This window comes from Giraffa tippelskirchi, chromosome 13, assembly GCF_054371585.1.
Source record: "Giraffa tippelskirchi isolate mGirTip1 chromosome 13, T2T-mGirTip1v1.2.pri, whole genome shotgun sequence".
Taxonomy (NCBI): domain Eukaryota; kingdom Metazoa; phylum Chordata; class Mammalia; order Artiodactyla; family Giraffidae; genus Giraffa; species Giraffa tippelskirchi.
This window is the reverse complement of record NC_137287.1, coordinates 81,470,213-81,493,789: the sequence shown is the minus strand read 5'-3', so window position 1 is coordinate 81,493,789 and position 23,577 is coordinate 81,470,213. Positions and strand designations below refer to the sequence as shown.

At 45.7% G+C, this 23,577-nt stretch overlaps 1 protein-coding gene across 2 annotated transcripts in view; it reads left to right on the top strand.

The window, feature by feature from the left end:
• Window positions 1–1,584: 1,584 nt before the first annotated feature.
• Window positions 1,585–23,577, top strand: part of RIN2 (Ras and Rab interactor 2) — a 194,106-nt gene continuing 172,113 nt past the window's right edge. For both annotated transcript variants that reach the window (XM_081558602.1, XM_081558597.1), the window contains exon 1: window positions 1,585–1,787. The gene's annotated coding sequence lies outside the window, so the exon portion shown is untranslated. The remainder of the gene's footprint in view (window positions 1,788–23,577) is intronic.

Genomic DNA, 23,577 nt, shown 5'->3' with positions numbered 1-23,577 from the left:
CAACCTCAGAGGATTTCCTGACACTTTTACCTGCAAAACCAGTAAGAATCCATACTTGACCTCTGCTCTGGCCACCTTTCTCTCAATCTGAGATCATTTCAAGTCTCCTAACTTGACTCTCCCATACAACATCAGACTCATTTTTCAACAATGTAGCCAGACCACATTATCATCCACCTAGACTCCTGATTTCTACCCAGCAGCTCAGAGCCTCTGCCCCTAGTCCTCTCTCCAGGTAATTCCTTTCCTCACCTGCCCAAATCCCACCTGCTCAGGCCAGCCTCCTCTGAGCACCCCAGACACAAGGAGTCCCCAGCCCCCTTACTTTGTCTCCAGTTCCCACTGCTGATCTCCTCTACAGCCAAGATAATTAACTGACTGATGTTCATGGGTCACCCTCTGTCCCTGCACCCACCCCACCCCCATCCAAGTAGGTCAGTTCCACCAAGGGCAGGGAGATCTTTGTTTGAAATCAATAACAAAGATCTTTTGGTCTTTTGTCCTCTAGCTCATCCCCAAACATTACAGCAGTGCCTGGCACAAAAGCAGGTGCTCAATTACTCATGGAATGGTTGACTTGGAACAGAAGACGAGCACAGTGGGTTCTGTCTTCCTGGGAGCCTAGCTGAATACAAAGGATAAATTTGGGGATTTTTAGAGGGCAGGATTCACAAGAACAACCACCGGTGAAATGCAGGCCTCCTCTTGGGCTACTGGTCTGGGGCAGAACGGAAACGAAAAATAAGGTTTCTGTCCTTTGGTTTCCTTTTTCTGCTCTGTCCAAAACGGGTGTCTCTGAATTGTTCTTTTACTTTTTTTTTTAAAGACACCAGCTACTTGGGTAACCTTTAGGTATTTCTCTCCAGCGGGGAAGTGAGAGAACTTCCCTTCACCAGGGACTCGCCAGACCACTGCTGGTTCGGGGCGGGGAACCCTCCCGCACCCCCTCGCCTCTCTGCTTGTGCGCGTCGCCACCACCAGGGGTGAGAAAGGTTTCCCAGCGCGGAGCCAAACCACATCCTCGTACTCCCGCGGGCCGGGGGCTGGGCTGCTCAAGCAGAAACAAACCCAGGCGGCCCCCTGCCCAGCGAAGACAAGCAAAACACCGCGCGGCAGGCACCGGGCGTGTTCAAACCGGGGACAAAGCGCCGCGCCCTACTCGGGCCTCCGGGACTAGGGCTCGCAGCCCGCGCGGCGGATCGGGGTCCGTGGCGGGGCGGTGGGGCTCGTCCCGTGCAGGGGGGTGCACGCGTTCGCGCTGCCGAGGGGGATGAGCAGATCGAAAGGGGACGCTGGGCCTTGTCTCCGGGAACAACAGCCTGGCCCTCCCCGGGGGAGGGAGCAAAGCGCGGCGGCGGCGCCGAGGCGGGTCGGGAGCCGGGCCAGCGGGGTTCGCGCCGGGTTAGATCAACTTTCTGCGGCAGCTCTCCGCCCTGCCGCCTGGGCGCCGGGTGCCGGGGTGAGCGCAGAGGCTGCGCGTCCCGGGGAGCAGGGTGGGCGGTACGGGGGGAGGGGCGGGGGAGGGGGGAACCTGGGTCGCGCAGGCGCTTTCCTCGCCCCCTCGGCTCCCCGCCCCATCGCTCCAGAGTTCGGGAGGGCGGCTGGGGGAGGGGGATGGCCAGCGCTGGAGCCGAGGGAGGACGAGAGGCAGACACAAAGCCCTTCCCTCACCTCCCTCCTCTTCCTCCGCCAACAGCGCCTCCCGGGCGGGGAAAGTCAGTCCGGCGCTGGTCCGCTGGGCCTGGGTCGCCCCCCTCTCCGAGACCTGCGGGGAGGGCCTGCGTGAGGTAAGGGGCGGTGGCAGTGGAGACCCCACCCCCTGGGCCTGCACCCCAAGCGCCCGGAGACCCTCCCCCGGGCGCGCGCGGCGGGGGCTCTGCGGGATTCGGGGCGCGGGGTGCTAGTCCTCCCACGCTCCTCCCCTCCGGAGGAGACCTGCGGGGCCTGGCAATCGAGCGGCTCTGGGGTCTTGGGGACGCATGGGGGAGGGGGCACCAGGGAGTAGGGGCACCAGGACTGGGCCAGAGTGGTCTTTCCCGGCGGGAATCCTCCCGGGGCCTCTGCGCGGAGGGTAGTGGGGAGGGGGGCGCCGCGGCTGCAGGCGCGGGGGCTCGGGGTGCGCGCGCGCTAGGCGGACGGTCGCGGGGACTTGGATGGACCTGCGGGGATGCAGACGGCGTGTCAAGTGCGCCCCGCGCCGCTCAACCTGGAGCGGGGGTCTCAAGCCCGGGGCAGACCGGGTAGGTGCGCTCGGCCCGTGCGCGGGGCGGACGCTCGGGCTAGAGATTTCCGCCCCCCGCACCCCCCGGGGGAGAGGCCGGCCGGGGGGCGAAGGGGCTGTCGCCGTGATTGATGGCGGTGCGGCAGGCGGAGGAGGAGCCCAGGGTTCCTGAGGGGAAGGGAGGGGGTCACTCTCCCACTTTGAGGCTTCCACGCCCCCCCAACCCTGGGCTCAGTCTCCACCCTTGGACTCGGCTCCCACCCAGCGCAGTGTCCACCCACCCGCGCCCCTCGCCCCCGAAGGCCGCGGGACTTGGGAGACTTTGCAGAATTCAGCTTTAACGCCTGTGGTGTGTTGCCAAGAAATACAGGCGAGACTGACCCCCCTGGCGCCTCTCTTCTCTACTGGGGGAGGGGTGCAGGGGGGTTTCCTAACTCAGGTCAGAAAGCCACGAAAACCCGCAAGCTGGGGGGCTGTATTTTCTTGCAGCCCTGAGGGTTTCAGGCACAGTGGGGTTTCTTAGGAACCTGCTGTCATCAGTAAGGAAACCCCAGGGCACTCTTCCGACCAACAGGACTTTGTAAATATTGCAGCAAAAATAAACAGCTGGCGGAACTTGGTCATTAACAAAAATAGTATTTTAATGCACTGTTGAAAACCATCAAATTTCATGTGAAAAATCCCCTGAACAAAATGTCAACGTTTTACATCAAGACTGGTTGTGGTTGTGACTTTGCATCACTGTGCAGTGGAAACAGTGTTTCCAATCGCCCTGTTTGTCTAGACCCCACCTGGGGGTTTCTGAGCCTTGGCAGAGTGGCATGCTGCAGTTTAGGCAGTGCGGCTTTATATTGAATATATAGTCATATTCTTTTGTTTTTACTATGACTCTAAAAAAAAAAACAACATGAAGTATAGTTGATTTACACTGTTGTGTTAGTTTCAAGTGTACAGCAAAGTGATTCAGTTATACCCAGAGATACATTCTTTTTTGGATTGTTTTCCCTTGTAGGTTATGTTTTTTGACTGTGGAACTGGTACTATTTTACCTAGTTCAAGTTTGCGAGAGTATTTTTATGAGTGTACATAGAGGTGGGCATTTCCTTTTTGGCCTCCAGTTCCAGTTCTGTCTCTAGAACAAACATGCATTGTCCCTGCCTTGGCACCTCCACAGCATCATCGCCTCAGATTGAGGCGGGCGGTGGGGGGGGGAATCCCATTTGGACTCCAGAAAGAACACTGGTGGTTGACAGGAGCTTTGGGGTTTGGGGACTCTGCTCTCAGCCTTTGGAAGCTGGGGACAGGAGAACGCCCTGCTACTGTGACCTCCTTTGTCTGGAGACCCTCTCCCTGCTGCAAACAAGTTCTCTAAGGAAAGAAGGAGATCTAAAATAGCCCTCCCCTACCCACCATGCAGAAATAGATGCAAGCAGCTTGACTCCCTCTAGGGCTGCAGGTATGTGCTTGTTTAGAGAGAACGTCCAAGCAGGCCCCGGCCAAATTTGCCCCGGGTCCCCCTCCGCTTTGCCAAATTCAAAGGCCACCACCCACTAAAAAGAGGAATTCTTTCTCCAGAAATATCTCTTTGGGGAGCTAAATCCTCCCCCTCCACTTGGAGGAGACAGATAACTCATTTCTCCTCTGTCTGAGGGCATGCAGCCCTGAGAGGTCGGCCACAGTTGGGCCCAATTAGCACAGGCACTGCCCACATTCCACCACGCGGCTCTGTCCTGTTCCCCATGTCAGTCCAGGTCTGATGATGCTGCCAGATTCCTAATGGTTTCAGCTGAACTTCAGACGCCTTTCCCGGGTCAGGCAACCCGAAGTCCTTGGGTGTGTATTGTGCGTGCATGTGTGCTCAGTCCTGTCTGACTCTTTGCAACCCCATGGAGTGTAGCCCACCAGGCTCTCTGTCCATGGGATTCTCCAGGCAAGAATACTGCAGTGGGTTGCCATTTCCTATTGCAGGGGCTCTTTCCAACCCAGGGATCTAACCCGTGTCTTCTGTGCATCCTTTGTCTCCTGCATTGGCAGGCTGATTCTTTACCACCGAGACCTGGGAAGCAATTATTTTTGAGCAGTATTCAGTGGCCCCTGCTCAACCCCTGTCTTTGAACTCCCTAAGGGTGAAAGCCAGCTCCAAGCTCTTACTGCCTAACACTTCAGGTATGGGTGTTGAAAGAATGAACAGAAGTATCCTTCTGTAAAAAGCACTTGGAGGAGTTGCAGAGCAATAAGTATATCCTTAGCAGATAATCATATTATTATAGTGCTTTATAAAATGCTTTTCCAGTTCATATCACAGTTGTTCGTCACAACAACACTAATAATTCCATTTGGTAGGTGGGAAAACAGAGGCCTGGACAGGTCAAAGCACCAAAGTTGGAACCAGAGCCCCAGGCCCAGTACTCATTTTGCTGAACCACTGCTGACTTGCTGGAGGTGGCCGGACTCAGATACACACACACCATGAAGTGTATGTCCAGAACAGAATTTACACCGTGGTATGTTACGAGGCACTTTTCCAGAGAAATTACTACAGAGTCACAGGGGTAAAATCTTTTAGAGAAATAAGAAGGTTAAGCAGGTTTTCCACTGCAGGACTTTTCAGTGCCCTTATTATGTGCATCGGGACTCTTTAGGATGACTCCATAATATGGAATGTTTGCCAACTTCATTTGGCCCCAGAACCAGGAAGCATCTTCTGCATCCAGCATTCTTAAGGGGTCCACTTGGGGAAATTGCTTAGTTCATGCAAAGCCTCCTAGCATCTAGACAGTATTCAAGGAACACTAGTGCGCAAAAGAGTAAAAATGTATGTTCTGGACATTTAAAAGGCACAGTAATCTGCTCTTATAAATTTAGAGTGAATTGTTGGCTTGCCAGCTTCTATGCATCTGATTGGGCTTCCCAGGTGGTGCTAGGTGGGTAAAGAACCCACCTGCCAATTCAGGAGACATCAGAGATGTGGGTTCGATCCTTGTGGGGTCAGAAGGATCCCCTGGAGAAGGGAATGGCAACCCACTCCAGTATTCTTACCTGGAGAATCCCATGGACAGAGGAGCTTGGTGGGCTACAGTCCATGGGGTCTCAGAGTCAGACACGACTGAAGTAACTTAGCATTTGCGCATGCATGCATCTGATTAACATGAATCAGTGCTCCCCCACGCCCCCCCCCACCCCGGGTGTGATCTTGTCTGAGAGACCTGGAGGACTTCAGTCTGCAATGCAAACAGGCCCTAGTGAGTGGGCTCCCTGGGCTGCAGTAAGCAGGCAGAGCTCACCCAGCATCCCCAGACAGCGCCTCAGCAGCCCCCAATTCAGACACACCCATTATCGGCAGTTGTTTCTGAATCAGAGCTTGCCTTATTAGGTACTTTTCACCCATCGGTACCCCTGGCTATTCAGGCTTGATTGCATTTAAGAGAGGAGCTGAACAGAGGATTCCAGTGTGTATTTCAGGGATTCAGAGGGGAGTGGTGGGCTAGGAGGAGCCTTGGGAAAGGTGATACTGTGATCAGACAGGCTGGGTGAATTTAACATCCATCTGCATTTGGATGGAGACATTTCTAGGTCTCCAGTGCTGAGCAAATGTGTCTGCAGATTTGTTTCATAGGGTATTCCAAAGACTGGAAGGTATATGGGCTCCTTTAGAGATCTGTATTTAATAGGATGGTGTCACAGATGTTAAGGAAAGGAATGTTTTGAGAAAAATGGACCTATCAGATGGGGTGGGTGTTCCTGAGTGAGCGTATGTGTGTGTTCTTCTGCATGTGTGGCCAAGGGAGAGAGTGGGGAAGAAATACTGAGTGTGACTTCTAACCTGTTGAGTTTAAAAGTCCTGTATGTTACCTTGATAGAAATTGTCGAAGAAGAGCCAGAGTTGGGGAGTTACTGGGATGCTGAGGGGACCAGAGTGGGGCAGTCAGTGAACTCACCAAGGGTCAGGCCACAGGACAAGTAGAATGGGGTCAAGGCAGAACCTAGAAGCCCATGTCCAGGGGCCTGGAAGGGAAGAGAAATGGCCTGCATTTGTGGTGAGTCAGACCATCCAGAACTTCTTGTGACTGACCAGGACCCAGACTACCCCTAGTTTGTGAATTTTTTTCTAACAGACAACCTTATATTAGTTTCATGTATGTAGCTTAATGATTCAGTATTTATATTGTGAAGTAATCACTATAACTCTAGGTAATATCTGTCACTATACAGTTACAGAATTTTTGCACGTGTGATGAGAACTTTTAAGATCTATTTTAGCAACTTCTTTGATAGCTCAATTGGTAAAGAATCCTCCTGCAAGGCAGGAGACCATGGTTCAATTCCTGGATCGGGAAAATCCACTGGAGAAGGGAATGGCAACCCACTCCAGTATTCTTGGGCTTCAAAGAATCCACCTGCAATGCTGGAGACCTGGGCTCGATCTCTGGGTTGGGAAGATCCCCTGGAGAAGGGAAAGGCTACCCTCTTCAGTATTCTGGCCTGGAGAATTCCATGGACTGTACAGTCCATGGGGTCGCAAAGAGTTAGACACGACTGAGCGACTTTCACTTAACATCTTTCAAATATGCAATATAGTATTATTAACTGTAGTCAGCATGCTGTTCACTACATTCGCTAACCTAACCTATTTTATACCTGGAGGTTTGCACCTTTTGACCACCCTCACCCATTTCATCCCCTGTCCCTACCCACTGCACCTGCAACTCTGGCAACCAGCAGTCTGTCTTCTTTATATATGAGCTTGGCTGTGTGTGTGTGTGTTTTAAAGATTCCACATATAAGTGAGATTATAAGGTGTTTGTCTTTCTTTGTCTGACTTATTTCATTTAGTAGGATGCCCTCAAGGTGCATTCATGTTGTTGCAAATGGCAGGATTTCACTCTTTATGATGGCTAGATAATGCCCTATTGTATATATGTACCACATCTTTATCCATTCATCTGTCAATGGACACCTAGGTTTTTTCTATATCTTTGCTATTGTAAATAGTGCTGCAGTGAACATGAGGTGCAGATATCTTTTCAAGTTCGTGTTTTCATTTTCTTTGGATAAATAGCCAGAATTGGAATTGACCATATGGCAGTTCTAGTGTAAATTTTTTGAGGTATCTCTGTATTGGTTTCTGTGGTGGTTGCACCAATTTACATTCCCACCAACAGTGCAGAAGGGGTTCTCTTTTCTCCACATCTGCAACAACATTTGTTAACCTCTCTTGTTTTTGATGATGGCCATTCTGACAAGTGTGAGGTGATACCTCATTGTGGTTTTGACTTTTATTTCCCTCATGATTAGTGATGTTGAGCATCTTTTCATGTACCTGTTGATCATCTGTATTTCTTCTTTGGAGAAATGTCTGCTTAAGTCTTCTGCTCATTTTTGGATTGGGTTTGTTTTTTGTTGTTGTTGTTGTTGTTGTATGTTGTTTTTGTTTTGTTGTTGTTGTTGGGTTGTATGAGCTGTTTGTATATTTTGGAGATTAAGGCCTCGTCAGTCACATCATTTACAGATATTTCTGAGATGAGATTTTAAACATTATAACTTAAGATCTCAAGAGATCTATCATCAGATCTAATTTTAACTGTTGATATAAGGCGGAAATCATCTCCTTCTTAGTTTTTTCCTATAGTATTTTTAAAATTTATTTACTTCTAATTGAAGGATAATTGCTTTACAGTATTCACTAATTGTGTTGCTTTCCACCAAACATCAACATGAATCAGCCATAGGTTCCATGTCCCCTTTCACTTGGACCTGCCTCCCACTTCCCTCCCTATCACTCCTCTAGGTTGTTAGCCAGCCCCGGTTTGAGTTCCCTGAGTCATACCGCAAATTCCCATCTAGTTTACATATGGTAATGTATGCTTCCGTATTACTGTCTCGGTACATCCCACCCTCTCCTTCCTCCTCCCCAAATCGTGTCCACAAGTCTGTTCTCTATGTCTGTGTCTCCATTACTGCTCTGCAAATAGGTTCAGGAGTACCATCCTTCTAGATTCCATATATACACGTTAATATACGATATTTGTTTTTCCCTTTCTGACTTACTTTCCTACAGTATTTTTTTCATTTAGTGTAAGTACCAAGAAACCATTAAAATAACAATTGCAAGAGAAAAAATTGATCAACATTAAGGGTAAAAGAAAATGAATAGTATGAAAAAGCAGCATTTTTTCACCACTTTTTCCGTAAGTTCATTTAAACATCTGGGTCTTAGTTGGTGTTTACTCTACTGAAGAATTCTCTGCACACCCTATGGAAAATGATTGAAGAAAAACTGGGACGCTTCAGAGGCAGCTGTACTCAGTTCTTCTGGAGAGAGAAAAAGAGCCTCACTTGAGAACCAAGACTGGGTTCTCAGAGATTTTGATGCTTTTATAAATGAAACATCATTCTAGAAACAGAGACAAAAATCAATAAACATGGCAGCGTAGTTGCTGAAGGTTGACTGAACTAAAGGTTCTTATACAGCTGTATACTTGTGTGTTATTTAATTTAACAAAACTGCCTTTGAGGAAACATGTTTTTTGGTGAGTGCTGGGAACATGGACCAAGATACGAAACAATCTAAGCGTATTTACACACCATATGAAAACCCAGCACAGAAGCAGGGGCAAAACACTGTAACAGCTAAAGCATTTTCAGAAAAATTTAACATTCAACAGATGAGTTCTACCAGTGGCCGTTGGTGAGGGGACTCAATCCACCTTGTCCTCTGTGTCGATGATGAGATGTGAAACCTTGTTTTTCCTGTAGAGTTGCTTTGGCTCAGCCCCTGCCCTGCTCTACAATCCACTACCCCTGCCACCTGGTCCCTGCACCTCATCCATCTCACATCCTCACCTGCCTCCTTCCCAGCTCCTTCCTAGTCTTCCCGGGGTCTAGGGTGATAGCCCTTCTTTGGCATAAACCTGAATTCTCTTGTCATCTCAGACAGGGGACTCCCCTGTCTGAACCCATCCCCTGGTCTATGTCTGCCCCAGGAGGGTGGACAGGCTGGAAAACCACAAGCATGTCAAGGGTTCATAGCCGCTGATCTCAAGGGGTCCTGCTCCATGTATCAGTCCATCTTCCCAGTACCTGTTTGCATCTGAGATGCACTGGGAAAGTTGCGGGCTTGTCTGGTTTTTGCCAGAGTAGCACTGGCATATCTATAGTGGATACTTAAAAAAAAAATGATTGGAGTATAGTTGCTTTGCAGTGTTGTGTTAGTTTCTGCTGTACAGCAAACTGAATCAACTGTATGTTTATACATCCCCTCTTTTTTAAATTTCCTTCTCATTTAGATCAACACAGAGCACTGAGTAGCATTCCCTGTACTATGCAGTAGGTTCTCATTCATTATCTATTTTATACATGGTAGTGTATCTACGTCAGTCCCAATCTCTCCATTCATCCCACCCACCCCCACCCTTTTCCTCCTTGGTGTGTTTCCTATGTCTGTGTCTCTATTTCTGTTTCGCAAATAAGATCATCTGTACTATTTTTTGCAAAAGTAGGAAGTCAAGAAACACCTGGAGTAACAGGCAAATTTGGCCTTGGAGTACAGAATGAAGCAGGGCAAAGGCTAATAGAGTTTTGCCAAGAAAACGCACTGGTCATAGCAAACACCCTCTTCCAACAACACAAGAGAAAACTCTACACATGGACATCACCAGATGGTCAACACCGAAATCAGGTTGATGATATTCTTTGCAGCCAAAGATGGAGAAGCTCTATACAGTTAGCAAAAACAAGACTGGGAGTTGACTGTGGCTCAGATCATGAACTCCTTATTGCCAAATTCAGACTAAATTTGAAGAAAGTGGAGAAAACCACTAGACCATTCAGATATGACCTAAATCAAATCCCTTATGATTATACAGTGGAAGTGAGAAATAGATTTAAGGGACTAGGTCTGATAGACAGACTGCCTGATGAACTATGGACAGAAGTTCGATACATTGTACAGGAGACAGGGATCAAGACCATCCCCAAGAAAAAGAAATGCAAAAAAGCAAAATGGCTGTCTGAGGAGACCTTGCAAATAGCTGTGAAGAGAAGTGAAAAGCAAAGGAGAAAAGGAAGGTTATACCCATTTGAATGCAGAATTCCAAAGAATAGCAAGGAGAGATAAGAAAGCCTTCCTCAGCGATCAATGCAAAGAAATAGAGGAAAACAATAGAATGGGAAAGACTAGACATCTCTTCAAAAAAATTAGAGATACCCAGGGAACATTTCATGCAAAGATGGGCTCAATAAAGGACAGAAATGGTATGGACCTAACAGAAGCAGAAGATATTAAAAAGAGGTGGCAAGAATACACAGAAGAACTATACAAAAAAGATCTTCATGACCCAGATAATCACGATGGTGTGATCACTCACCTAGAGCCAGACATCCTGGAGTGTGAAGTCAAGTAGACCTTAGGAAGCATCACTACAAACAAAGCTAGTAGAGCGGATGGAATTCCAGTTGAGCTATTTCAAATCCTAAAAGATGATGTTGTGAAAGTGCTGCACTCAATATGTCAGCAAAGTCGGAAAACTCAGCAGTGGCCGTAGGACTGGAAAAGGTCAGTTTTCATTCCAATCCCAAAGAAAGGCAGTGCCAAAGAATGCTCAAACTACCACACAATTGCACTCATCTCACACGCTAGTAAAGTAATGCTCAAAATTCTCCAAGCCAGGCTTCAGCAATACGTGAACTGTGAATTTCTAGATGTTCAAGCTGGATTTAGAAAAGGCAGAGGAACCAGAGATCAAATTGCCAACATCCGCTGGATCATCAAGAAAAGCAAAAGAGTTTCAGAAAAACATCTATCTGTGCTTTATTGACTATGCCAAAGCCTTTGGCTGTGTGGATCACAACAAACTCTGGAAAATTCTGAAAGAGGTGGGAATACCAGACCACCTGACCTGCCTCTTGAGAAACCTGTATGCAGGTCAAGAAGCAAGTTAGAACTGGACATGGAACATCAGACTGGTTGCAAATAGGAAAAGGAGTACGTCAAGGCTGTATATTGTCACCCTGCTTATTTAACTTATATTCAGAATATATCATGAGAAACACTGGGGTGGAAGAAGCACAAGCTGGAATCAAGATTGCTGGGAGAAATATCAATAACCTTAGATACGCAGATGGCACCACCTTTATGGCAGAAAGTGAAGAACTAAAAAGCCTCTTGATGAAAGTGAAAGAGGAGAGTGAAAAAGTTGGCTTAAAACTCAACATTCAGAAAACTAAGATCATGACATCTGGTCCCATCACTTCATGGCAAATAGATGGGGAAACAATAGAAACAGTGAGAGACTTGACTTTCTTGGGCTCCAAAAATTGCTGCAGCTGGTGACTTTAGCCATGAAATTAAAAGACACTTCCTCCTTGGAAGAAAAGCTATGACCAACCTAGACAGCATATTAAAAAGACAGCATATTAAAAACATTACTTTGCCAACAAAGGTCCGTCTAGTCAAAGCTATGATTTTTCCAGTAGTCATGAATGGATGTGAAAATTAGACTATAAAGAAAGCTGAGGGCTGAAGCAATTGATGCTTTTGAGCTATGGTGTTGGAGAAGACTCTTGAGAGTCCCTTGGACTGCAAGGAGATCCAACCAGTCCGTCCTAAAGGAAATCATTCCTGAATATTCATTAGCAGGACTGATGCTGAAGCTGAAATTCCAGTACTTTGGCTACCTGATGTGAAGAGCTGACTCATTTGAAAAGACCCTGATGCTGGGAAAGATTCAAGGCAGGAGGAGAAGGGGATGACAGGGGATGAGATGGTTGGATGGCATCACCGACTCAATGGATATGAGTTTGAGCAAGCTGGGGAGTTGTGGATGGACAGGGAAGCCTGGCGTGCTGCAGTCCAGGGGGCCGCAAAGAGTCAGACATGACTGAGGGAGTGAGCTGAACTGAAAGACACTGGGATATTTAAATGCAGCTTCCAGAAAGACTTGAGTGATGGGCTGAGGGATAAAGATGCTTAAAGCTAATAAAGGTTCCCAACCCTGGAGAGTCGCTTTACTCTTAAAGAGGACGCTCTCCTGCACACACCGGGGACCACGAGCTTTCAACTCATGTATGTGACTGGAGGGGCCAGGCTGGACCACTACATAATTTGCGAGGCTCCAGGCAAAATGAAAATGAGGGCCCCTGGTCAAAAATTATTAATAATTTCAAGAAAGTGTCAGCAGAGCATTAAACCAAGAATGGGGCCTTCCTGAACACAGGGCCGTGTGACCACGGAGCATGCCATGGGCTACAGGAGATATGAGCTTCCACTGACAAGGGCTTCAAGATCCCAACTGACGGTCACACTAGCCAGGGGCACCGAGTGCCTTTGAGATGGTTACTTCATGTATTGTCCCTGTGGGACACAGGAAGTGGTTTTATTTTCTTTCTTTTTTGAGATCATAGACCCAAGGCACAGAGCGGTTAAGTAACTTGTGTGTGGTCACACAGCTCAAAAGTGGAGGAGCCAAAATACAAAGCAGGTCTGTCAAATTCCAGGACCTATGTTCTTAGCAGCATCCTATCATGTCTCCAGAGCATCTTTTAGTGAAAATACTAAGGTATATTAGATTTCTGGGAGCTGCCATGACTCCCTCTGAAGGTGCCAAGGACGCTACAGTCTGAATTCCTCTCCTGCCTTCTGGTGGCTTCGGGCAGTTCTCAGCCTGCAGACACAGGGCTCCAGACTCCACTCCCATCCTCCCACGGAGTCCTTTCTTTGGATCTGCACATGGTCCTCTCTTTGCGTGTGTGTGTTCACATTCAAGACCCCGGTCATATTGGATTAGGGACCATCCAAAGACCTCATCTTAACCTGATGAAATCTGCATGGACCCTGGTTCCAAATAAGGGGCCCATTCAGTGTGGTGTTGGGAATCAGGTCTCCCACTGATCTTTCTTGGGGGGGTATCATTCAACCTATAGCAGGATGTAAAGTTGGAAACTGATCAAATGAGCAGGAAGTGTGACCAGCTCACATGGTCAGAAGCAGAGTCGGGTATTCTTGGTGGTGAGTGGTTACTCTGTGGTCGAAGTGCGCTATAGGAATCGCCTCTCTCCTGCCCTCCTGCCTCGTTCTCAGGGCAGGGAGTACTCAGCACCCTCCCAGCAAGAGATGGAAGCTGAGAATGGGAGGCAAAGTGTTACAGAAACGACAGGCAGACTGCTGTCTTGACTGCTGGTTTGAAGATGTGCTGTCCATTTAACCACCGCAGTGGTTTCAATGATCACCACAGCACTGAGTCCCTGGAGAGGCTGACCCTAATGAACCACCAGCTTCTCATTCTGCTGAGTCAGGATAGATAATGACTTGACTGGGGAAATGAGTAGTAAAACTTTCAGATCCCTAGATAGTGCAGTGATGCTGATCACAGCCTATTAAAAATATAAAAATTTAGCTTCGTAGAAAACTCACGGACTTGCCCTTGCTTTCCCCCTGACCAACACCGTGACCTTGGTGGTTCCTTTGTTGGAACCCTGGAGTTCTGTCCTGTGGAACCACTGCTGTCACGCCGAGGCAGGATATGGGAATCTCTGCAGATCTCTACTCTTTTTTTCCCCCAGAAGACTGGTGCGGGCAGAACTCAAGTTTCTGAACTCAGCTTGCATCTGAACCAGCTCCAGCATCCCTTGCCCCTCCCTGCCCTCCTGAGCCAGGCACTGAAGTGGGAGAGAGCCTTGGGATTGTTCAAGAAGAGGGATGACAACACTCGCCGTCAGTGGAACCAACCGTGACTTGTGTTTCCAGAGGAAGTCAGACAGGGATGTGCCCTGGGCACATTGTATTTTTCTTGGAGCAACATGTGATAAAAGCGATATTTTTTCAAGTAGAGGAGTGGGGAAAAGATCAAGAAGCCCAAGATTGCAGAAGATGGAGAGGAATATTTAGACGGAAAAGGCCATTACCCGCCACCCCCAGAGGTCTGCTGCCACTGTGGCATGTGAAGGAATTGGAAGTGCCTGTAGAAAAGCATTCCTATCCTAGAAAAAACGTTAGAAGGGAGTGAAACCCTTGCATTCTTTCAAAATGCTATTGAGTACCATGGGTCAGGCCATGAAATGAACAAGTGTGGTACCCATTTTGTGTTTCTCTGAGTCTTCCTGGCCATCGCCCTAGTCCAGGTCATCTTCATATCTTGTGAGGAGGAGGATGTTATTGTTGCCCTCCATCTGCTGGTTCTGCATTTGTGGATTCAACCAACTGTGGATCAAAAACATTTAAAAAAAAATTCCAGAAACTCCCCCAAAACAAGAACTTGAATTTGCTGTGTACCAGCAACTATTTGGGCTTCCCAGGTGGCGCCAGTATAAAGAACCTGCCTGCCAGTGCTAATGCAGAAGACGTAAGAGGTTTGGGTTCAATCCCTGGGTGGGAAAGGTCTCCTGGGGAAGGAAATGGCAGCCCACTCCAGTATTTTTGCCTGGAAAATCTTATGGACAGAGGAGCCTGGCAGGCTACAGTCCATGGGGTCGCAAAGAGTCGGACACAACCAAAGTGACTTAGCACACAGCAACTATTTTGTAGCATTTACCTTGTATTTACAACTGTTCCCCTTATATTAGCTATCATAAGTAATCTGGAGATGATTGAAAGTATAAGAGAGGGGGGACTTCCTTGGCGGTCCAGTGGTTGGGAATCTGCCTTCCAATGCAGAGGGTGCAGGTTTGATGCCTGGTCAGGGAACTAAGAGTCCCAGAAGCCCCCATGCGCCACATCAAAGTGCAGTCAAAAATAAAGTATTTGAGAGGATGTGCATAGGTTGAAAATGTTTCAGCTCAAGGGATGATGCTGTTTTATTTCTCTTAGCTGCTTGTCTTCCCAGCAGACAGAGCCCCTTGGGTAGTTGGGACTTAGGACTTTCACATGTGGTGCCCTCTAACACAGGGTTCAGGGTTTCTGGGTCTGATGGAGAAAGGCCTTGAGACTGAAGAAATCACTTGATTTTGGCAGGAGCCTATTGATAGAATCCTGACGGCTGACCATACTGGGAGTCCTGGTGAGAACTGACCTTTACTGAGTCTGCACAGTCCATATGCTGTCTTATTAGGTCTGTTCATGTCAGTCCTGAAGATGGGTAGTCTTCTTAGACCTGTTTGACATGGGGAAGACAGAGGCTTGGACCACACCAGTGACCTGACCTGCTCAAGGTCAAGCTAATCAGGGCTGGACAGCATGGCGCCAGGTGCATCCATGGACAGAGCCTGATTCTCAAGAGTCAGCAGGCCGAGGAACTTTCTGTCTCGTGATGGAGGGTGTGGGTGGGTGTGGGACTTAGTGCCTCCGGGAGCCTGTGACCTCTGACCCGCCCCCCCCACTGTTGTCTGATCCTTACCCCCACCCATGGCTGTAGAGAAATACCCAGGAAATCTGGTTGCACAATTTCCCTCTGAAATAGAAATACACAAATATTTTTGTGATGTTTATAGTTGATTAAACAGTTTCCTAGGTGTCCTCAAGCCTCCATCCTTTCTGTGCCCTAAAGTCTACCATCAATTTTTTTGCAGCGAGTTGATGAAATAGGAAAGTGAGGGAAGGGAGGTGGTGGTGGGGCGAGGGCCCAGGTGCATTGCCCCAGCCTGCCTTTAACTGTCGTCTCTTTTTATTTTAAGGCTGGGTTGCTGGTGGACCGCCAAATTCTCATCTTTAATTAACAAAAAGAATTTCAGCTAACAAACTAGTTATAGCCTTTTCCTTCTCTTTTAGTTGTGAAATATAACAGAATTTGGGCTTCCCTTATAGCTTAGTTGGTAAAGAATCCACCTTCAATTGAGGAGACCCCAGTTCGATTCCTGGGTTGGGAAGATCCGTTGGAGAAGGGATAGGCTACCCACTCTAGTATCCCTGGTGGCTCAGCTGGTAAAGAATCTGCCTGCAATGCGGAAAACCTCGGTTCGATCCCTGGGTTGGGAAGATCCCCTGGAGAAGGGAAAGGCTACCCATTCCAGTATATATAACAGAATTTACCATCCTAACCATTTTAAGGGCGGCATTAAGTACATTTAGATTTTTGTACAGCCATCACCACCATCCATCCACAGAACTTTTCACATCATTCCAAACTGAAACACCCAACAAACAATAACTCCAGCACCTGGCATTCACCATTCTACTTTCTGTCTCTGGTTTTAACAACTCTAGATACTGCATATAAGTAGAATACTACAGTATTTGTCTTGTTTATCAGCCTACTTCATATAGCATAAATACCACTGTGTATTTACCATATGAAATACTGGCTTATTTCACTTAGCATGATGTCCTCAAAGTTCAACCGTATTGTAGCATGTGTCAGAATTTCCTGCTTTTTAAAGACTGAATAATATTCCATTGTGTGTAATACCATATTTTGTTTATCCGTTCATCTATCAATGGACACTTGGGTTGCTTCTGCCTTTCAACTATTGTAAGTAATGCATCTATGAACATGCATGTTCAAATACCTCTTTAAAAGAGATATTTGTCTTCAGTTTTTAGGGGTGTATACCCAGAAGTGGAATTGCTAGATAATATGGTAATTCTATCTTTAATTTCTTGAGGAACCGCCATACTGTTTTCCATAGCAGCTGCACCATTTTGCATCCCCACCAAGAGTTAACAAGGGTTCCAGTTTTTCCACATCTTTGCTAACACTTGTTATTTTGTTTTTTGTGGGGGTTTTTTTGGGGGGGGGGATAATAGTCGTTCTAATAGATGACATAGTGTCTCTTTGTGGTTTTGATTTGCCTTTCTCTAATGGTTAGTTACATGGAGCATCTTTTTATTTGCTTGTTAGCCACTTGTATATCTTCTTTGGAGAAATATTTACTCAAGCCTTTTGGCCATTTTTAAACTTAGTTGTTTGTTTTTGTTGTTGAGTTGTAGAAGTTCTCTCTGTATTCTGGATATTAATCCTTTATCAGATACATGCTTTGTAAATATTTTCTCCCATTCTGTGGGTTGCTTTTTTACTTAATTGCTTGTGTCCTTTCAGGCACACATGTTTTTAATTTTGATGTAGTCCAATTTATCTATTTTTTTTTCCTGTTGTCTGTGCTTTTGGTGTCATACCAAGAAATCATTGCCAGACTCAATATCTTGAAGTTTTTCTCCTATATTTTCTTCCAAGAGTTTCATAATTTTAGCTTTTACACTTCAGTCTTTGACCTGTTTTGAGTTAATTTTTGTATATGGTATAAGTTAAGGGGCCAACTGCATTCTTTTGCATGTGGATATCCAGTTTTCCTAACACTGAGTCTTTGTGCTAGGAAAGTCAAAGGTCTTTGTTGTAAGGACTTTCCTCATTGAACCATCTTGGCACTCGTATTGAAAATTATTTCATCATATATGCATGAGTTTATGTTGGGGCTTTCTGTTCTAATCGGTTGGTCTTCATGTCTGTCTTTATGCCAGTACCACATTGTTTTGATTGCTATAGCTTTATAGTAAGTTTTGAAATCAGGAAGTGCGAGTCTTCCAACTTTGTTCTTCTTTTTCAAGGTCTTTTTGGCTATTCAGGGTTTCTGGAGATTCTCTATGAATTCCAGATGAATTTTTTGACTTTTGCAAAAAATGGCATTGGTATTTTCTTAGGAATTGCATTTCATCTGGTTAATATTGATTTCTTAACAATATGAAATCTCCCGGTCCATAAACACTGGATGTCTTCCCCTTTATTTGTGTTTTAATTTCTTTCAGCAACATTTTCTAGCTTTTAGTGTATGTCTTTTGCCCCTGTGGCAAAATTTAAATTTTTTCCTACATATTATATTCTTTTTAATGTGATTCTAAGTAGAATTGTTTTCTTAATTTACTTTTTGTATTCATTTTAAATGTATCGAAACACAACTGAGTTTTGTGTGTTGACTTTGTACACTGCAACTTTGCTGAATTCTTTCTTAGTTCTAATTGTTTGCAGAATATTCAGGATTTTCTAACATAAGATTATGTGATCTCTGAACAGAGATTGCTCTTTTCTTTCCAGTGGATACCTTTTATTTTTTTTCCTTGCCTGATTGCTTTGACTAGGGCTTCCAGTACTGTGTTGAATAGAAGTGGTGAAAATGGGCACTCTTAATTCTGAACTTAGAAGCAAGAGGGAGTGCTTTTTAATCCTCACTTCTGCATCGTTAATGGCAGAGGGTTTGGGGTTTTTTTGTTTGTTCATTCTGTTTACATGCAGAACCTATAAAAGGACTGAGGATGCAGGCAGAGGCTGTGGAAATCCTGGTGAAGCTGGTAAGGGAAGGATGCTGATGATGAGGGGGCTGGAGCTCTGACTGAGCTGTACCTCCAGGAGTGGGGCTGACCCCCACACTGGTGGCCAGGTCCACACACCTGCTTCCCTTCTAAGCCCAGGGAACTCTTCCCCATTCCCACCTCACCTGGCCCCTTCTGCCTGTGGCTTGCTGCTCACCTGTCTGCTAGGTCTCTGCCCCAGTGCAGAGCCAGGGTGAGGTAGCCCAGTGTCACTGAGGTAGCCCAGTGTCACTGGTTTAAAACCTGAGCTCTGCTGTCTTCACACGTTTTTTTCTTCTGCACACAAAATTTTAAATCCTGCATTCCAGTTACCTTAAAATGACACTATAGGGATTAAATGACACTGTAGGCTTTTATAAATTGTCGGCTAGATATGAAACCCCCCCATATCCTGGGGATTCCGGAAAACAACAATTTAAAACTAAACCCTCAAGCAGACTGCAGCGTCTTGACTCACAGCAGGAACATTTGCCAATATTTTTCTCTAACTTTGCATTTGTGTCCAGTTGAGAATCAACCCTCTTTGTGATGGGGGATTTCCTATTCACATGAAACCTTTCATGGCTCTGGTGCAGTTGTCATTCCACATGGACTTAAGAATACTGTGAATAAACAAAAAAAATGCTCAAGGAGAGCAAAGCCTTGCTTTGTGATATCCCCAGGCTTTTACTTTTTTTAAAAGTCAGATTTCACTCTTAAAAACAGACAAAAACATAGTTGAATATTGGGAGGCTTGGAATCTCTGATTACGAGTGACATGTGCTACAATCCAGTCTTATGGGGTATTATTTTCCTCCAAATTGAATGAAACTCCCAGAAAGGCAACTAATACTATAGAAGCTATATTTTCAATGAAAAGAAAAAAATCGTGTCTCTGAGATGTTGCTGAGTAGATTTTTATTTTGGGGGGAAGAAAAATGAAGTCTCCTTTGAGACTTTATCTCCTAGAGAGACAACTTTAGAAATGCAAGGGGTATTACTGCCCCGGACATTTAGAAATTTGTAACTTATCTATGTGAATGTGCTTCCCTGACAGGTGTTATAAAACAGGTGCAGTATTGCTATTCAGACAAGATGGTGAATTAAATTTGCGTAAGCATTTATATAGACAAAGAACTTCAGCTAACAAAGCCCCCCAAATCATTGACTCATAGAACCTAACTTTCAGAAGGGGAAAGTGAGTCCCAGAAAAGTTAAATTATGTGCCCAAGTTCTTACAACTCACACACTCCACATCTGATGCCCTGTGGGCCGTTTCTTTAGATGTTTCTGGTGTGTGTGTGTGTGTGTGTGTGTGTGTGTGTGTGTGTGTGTGTGTGCGCGCGCACGCGCGTGCACTCAGTTGCTCAGTCATGTCTGACCCCTTGTGACTCCGTGGAGACTATTAGCCCACCAAGCTGCTCTGTCTATAGGATTTCTCAGGTGAGAATACTAGAGTGGGTTGCCATTTCCTCCTCCAGGGGATCTTCCTGATCCAGGGATTGAACTTGAGTCTCCTGCATCTCCTGCATCAGCAGGCAAATTCTTTACCCCTGAGGCACCTGGGCAGCCTGTTGCTGAGATGGATAACAGTTATGTTTTATTTTAATCTCACATCATCGGTTGCTTTTTACTCCTCTTTCTGGAGAGAAAACAGTCTAATCTAGAAGGAAAGGCATTTCATGTTTTTGTTTGTTTTTATGAGATACGCAATTTTGTAAATTGTACTTTTAAGACTGACTTATTTTTGGCCATTTGGTGTTTTGTTTTAAAAGTTTGTTGCTTCTAGTGTGTTGGCTACTTTAATTTCAAACTGATCTTTTTCTAATGTTTTTAAATTAACTAAAAAAAAAAAAAACGCAGAAAAGAAAACAGCATCATCTTGCCCACTTTGCTCTTGAAATCACAGAGGACAATGTCACATTTAAAAAGCCTGAGAATAACAGTGATCCCAGAGGAGCTGCATTCAGGGAACGAAAAGAAATAGTTTTGCTCCTAGTTGTCGTTTTTTGGCTTTTCCAAGGGTGGTTTTGATTAAAAAAAAAAAAAAAAGTCTGAGTTGAATAGAGCTTTTCTGATGAGAATTTTTGAAAAGGCTGTGATTAAAAGAAAAACAGGTCCCACTGTGCTGGAAACTTTATGGACGTCACTCCATTCAGAGTCCCTGAACAGTGTTGTGAAATGAGAGCCTTGATTCCATTTTACAGGCAAGTAAACACAGGCTCTGAGAAGTTAAGTGAACTTGTCCCAAGTCACAGAGTTAGTAAGTGGGGTTTGAAATCGGGGGAGGACTTCCTGTGAGTAATGAGATAAACAGCCAAGTCCAGCCAGGCATCTCAGGAGCACTGGGCAGGGACAGCAGAGAAAATCTGGAGCAAAGGACAGGACTCTCGGGAGTGTGGGGTGACCCAAACCAGACAACATCACCCCTAGAAAGATAAGTCCTGTCCTGGGTGGAAATATTGGAATGCATGTGGGACCCAAGGCTTCAAAACAGAAGGAAGGGAACCCTGAAAGGGCATTGCCTCTTGTAGATGATGTGTAGAAAGGCCAGCAAATGGGGTAAAATTGGAGGAGTCCTGCAGAGATAAAAAAAATAATAATAATAAAAAAAGAGTATTGTAATAGCAGAATCCCTCTCGCCCAGAAGCGCTCTGTGCAATAAAGAAAGTGCACTTCACCAAGTCAACAGCAGAGAGCGCATGTGACTTGAGAAACCTCGTTAGCGACCAGAGGCCCTTTTCTGTTATCTGCTCACTGCTGGTCCAGGAAAGAAAATCCATTATAAAAAGAACAGAACGTGGCAGGCAGTGCATGCACAGAGCTGCGATCAGAAGAAAACAGAGTTTGGGAATCAACACACTTCAGAGGATAAATGTTCACCCCTCTCTAAACACATCTGGTGGTGGTGGTTTAGTCACCAAGTTGTGTTCGACTCTTGAGACCGCATGGACTGTAGCCTGCCAGGCTCCTCTGTCCATGGGATTCTCCAGGCAAGAATACTGGAGCTGGTTGCCATTTCCTTCTCCATAAACACATCTACACACCCCAAAACAGAAGATAATAGCAAACAGTGTTCCAGAATTATTAAATATCCTGAGATAAGCATTTTCTTTTTATAAATTCTTGATTCAAGGCTGTCATACATATAGATTTGTCATATATATGTTTATATATGTCAACCTTGAATTGAAGATTTTTTAAAAAATTAGAGCTAAAATGGACAAAACCCAGGAAGATGCGAAATGAGAGTTGGCTGAACCTAGAAGAAGAAATAAACTTCAGCTTCCGTGAATGGACTTGTGTTGTCCATGGGACCATTCCTTCCAGAGAGCAGAGTGACCGGTCACCTGGCACCTACTTTGTTTTCCTTTTTTCCTAAACCACAGCCCAAGGCAAACATTCCTTGCCCACAGCTGTACTTACTGCCTCTTCCAAGGAGAAACAGTTTATAAGGCTAGTCTTGGTGATGGTTTTTCCTTTCCAAGTTCTCTATTAAAAAAAAAAGACTCTAAGAATTACCCAAATACTTTCCTAGGATGGCTCAGGTGATATTTGTTAAGTAGATAAAACTTGCCAAGGAGAGTGCATCTCCATTGATAATATGTCAGAATTTCAGAGATACAGAACTTCAGAGATGTTTCCAAATTGCTTTGAATGACCACAAGTTAGGCTGTATTTTATAGTTCACAGAGTACTTTCCATGTGTTATATTCTTTAAAGTTGCATTTGTTGTTGTTGTTCTTGTTCAGTTGCTCAGTTGTGTCCGACTCTTCGTCACCTCATGGACTGCAGCACGCCAGACTTCCCTGTCCTTCACCATCTCCAGGAGTTTACTAAAACTTATGTCCATTGAGTCAGTGATGCCATCCAACCATCTCACCCTCTGTCATCCCCTTCTCCTCCTGCCTTCAGTCTTTCCCAGCATAAGGGTCTTTTCTAATGAGTCAGCTCTTCGCATCAGGTGACCAAAGTATTGGAGCTTAAATTAAAGTTGCATATGGGCTAAAAAAAAAAAAAAAAAACCCACGGATTTGATGCTTTCTTCCCCTCCTCTGTGTTACAAGCAGCTTAGAAATGCTTTGTCTGATTTACATACCTAGAAAACGAGACTGTCCATGGCTTCCTTAAATGAGACATCTGCTGTACAAGCTAACTCTAGGCTGGGGGAGACTGTATTTCTCTAAAGACAGACACACCATCATCACCATTGTGCCTGTTCTCTTTATCCCCCCACCCCATTCAGGGGTGAACTCTACTCTCTTCCCTTTGCATCTGGCTAGGTTTGAGTCTCACTTGTAACCAGTAGAATGTGGGAGAAATAGCGCTGTATTACCTTAGAGGATGAGTTGGAAAAGGTGATGCTTTCTCCACCTTGTTCTCCGGGATAGTCTGAGACCGCCATGCTGTGAGGAAGCCCAGACTAGTCCAAGGGATGAGACTGCATGGTCTGAACCTACAAGAAGTAAGAGAAAGATGTCTGGCTGCTCTCCACGGGTACGAGCTATTCTTCCCCCCAACCCCAGCTTTGTTCCAGCTGCTTTCTCTCCAGCTGCAGTCCCATTCAGGACTCTCAGCCAGAACCATTCAGCCAAGCCCCATCTGAATTCCAGACCCTCGTAAACCAGATAATAAAATGCTGGTTGTTTTCAGCCATCAAGTCTTGTGTGATTTGTTATCCAGTGATGGATATCCAGAATGAATAGAGTGTCAGAAGAAAGGACTGTGTTACAGGAGGAGTAACTGGCCTAATAGCTTGTGTGTGTGGGGGTGTGTTTGTGTGTGCTCTGTTCCTCTATCACGTCCGACTCTGTGATCTCATGGACTGCAGCCCAGCAGACTCCTCTGTCCATGGAATTTTGCAGGAGAGAATACTGGAGTGGGTTGTCATTTCCTTCTCCAGGGGATCTTCTCAACCCAGGGATCGAATCCGTATATCTTACATCTCCTGCATTGGCAGGTGGATTCTTTACTACTAGCACCTTTTTCAGTAGTTCTGTTTTGGAAGATTTTTAAAGAGGACGTTAATAGCCCAGAACATGTCTGTTTTAAGAAGAATTAGGTTGCTCCCTAAATGTACCTTGTAAACTAACCTTTCCACTGGAAAAGAACTTAGTTATCCTCAGGTGTTTTTCTTCTTTGTAGT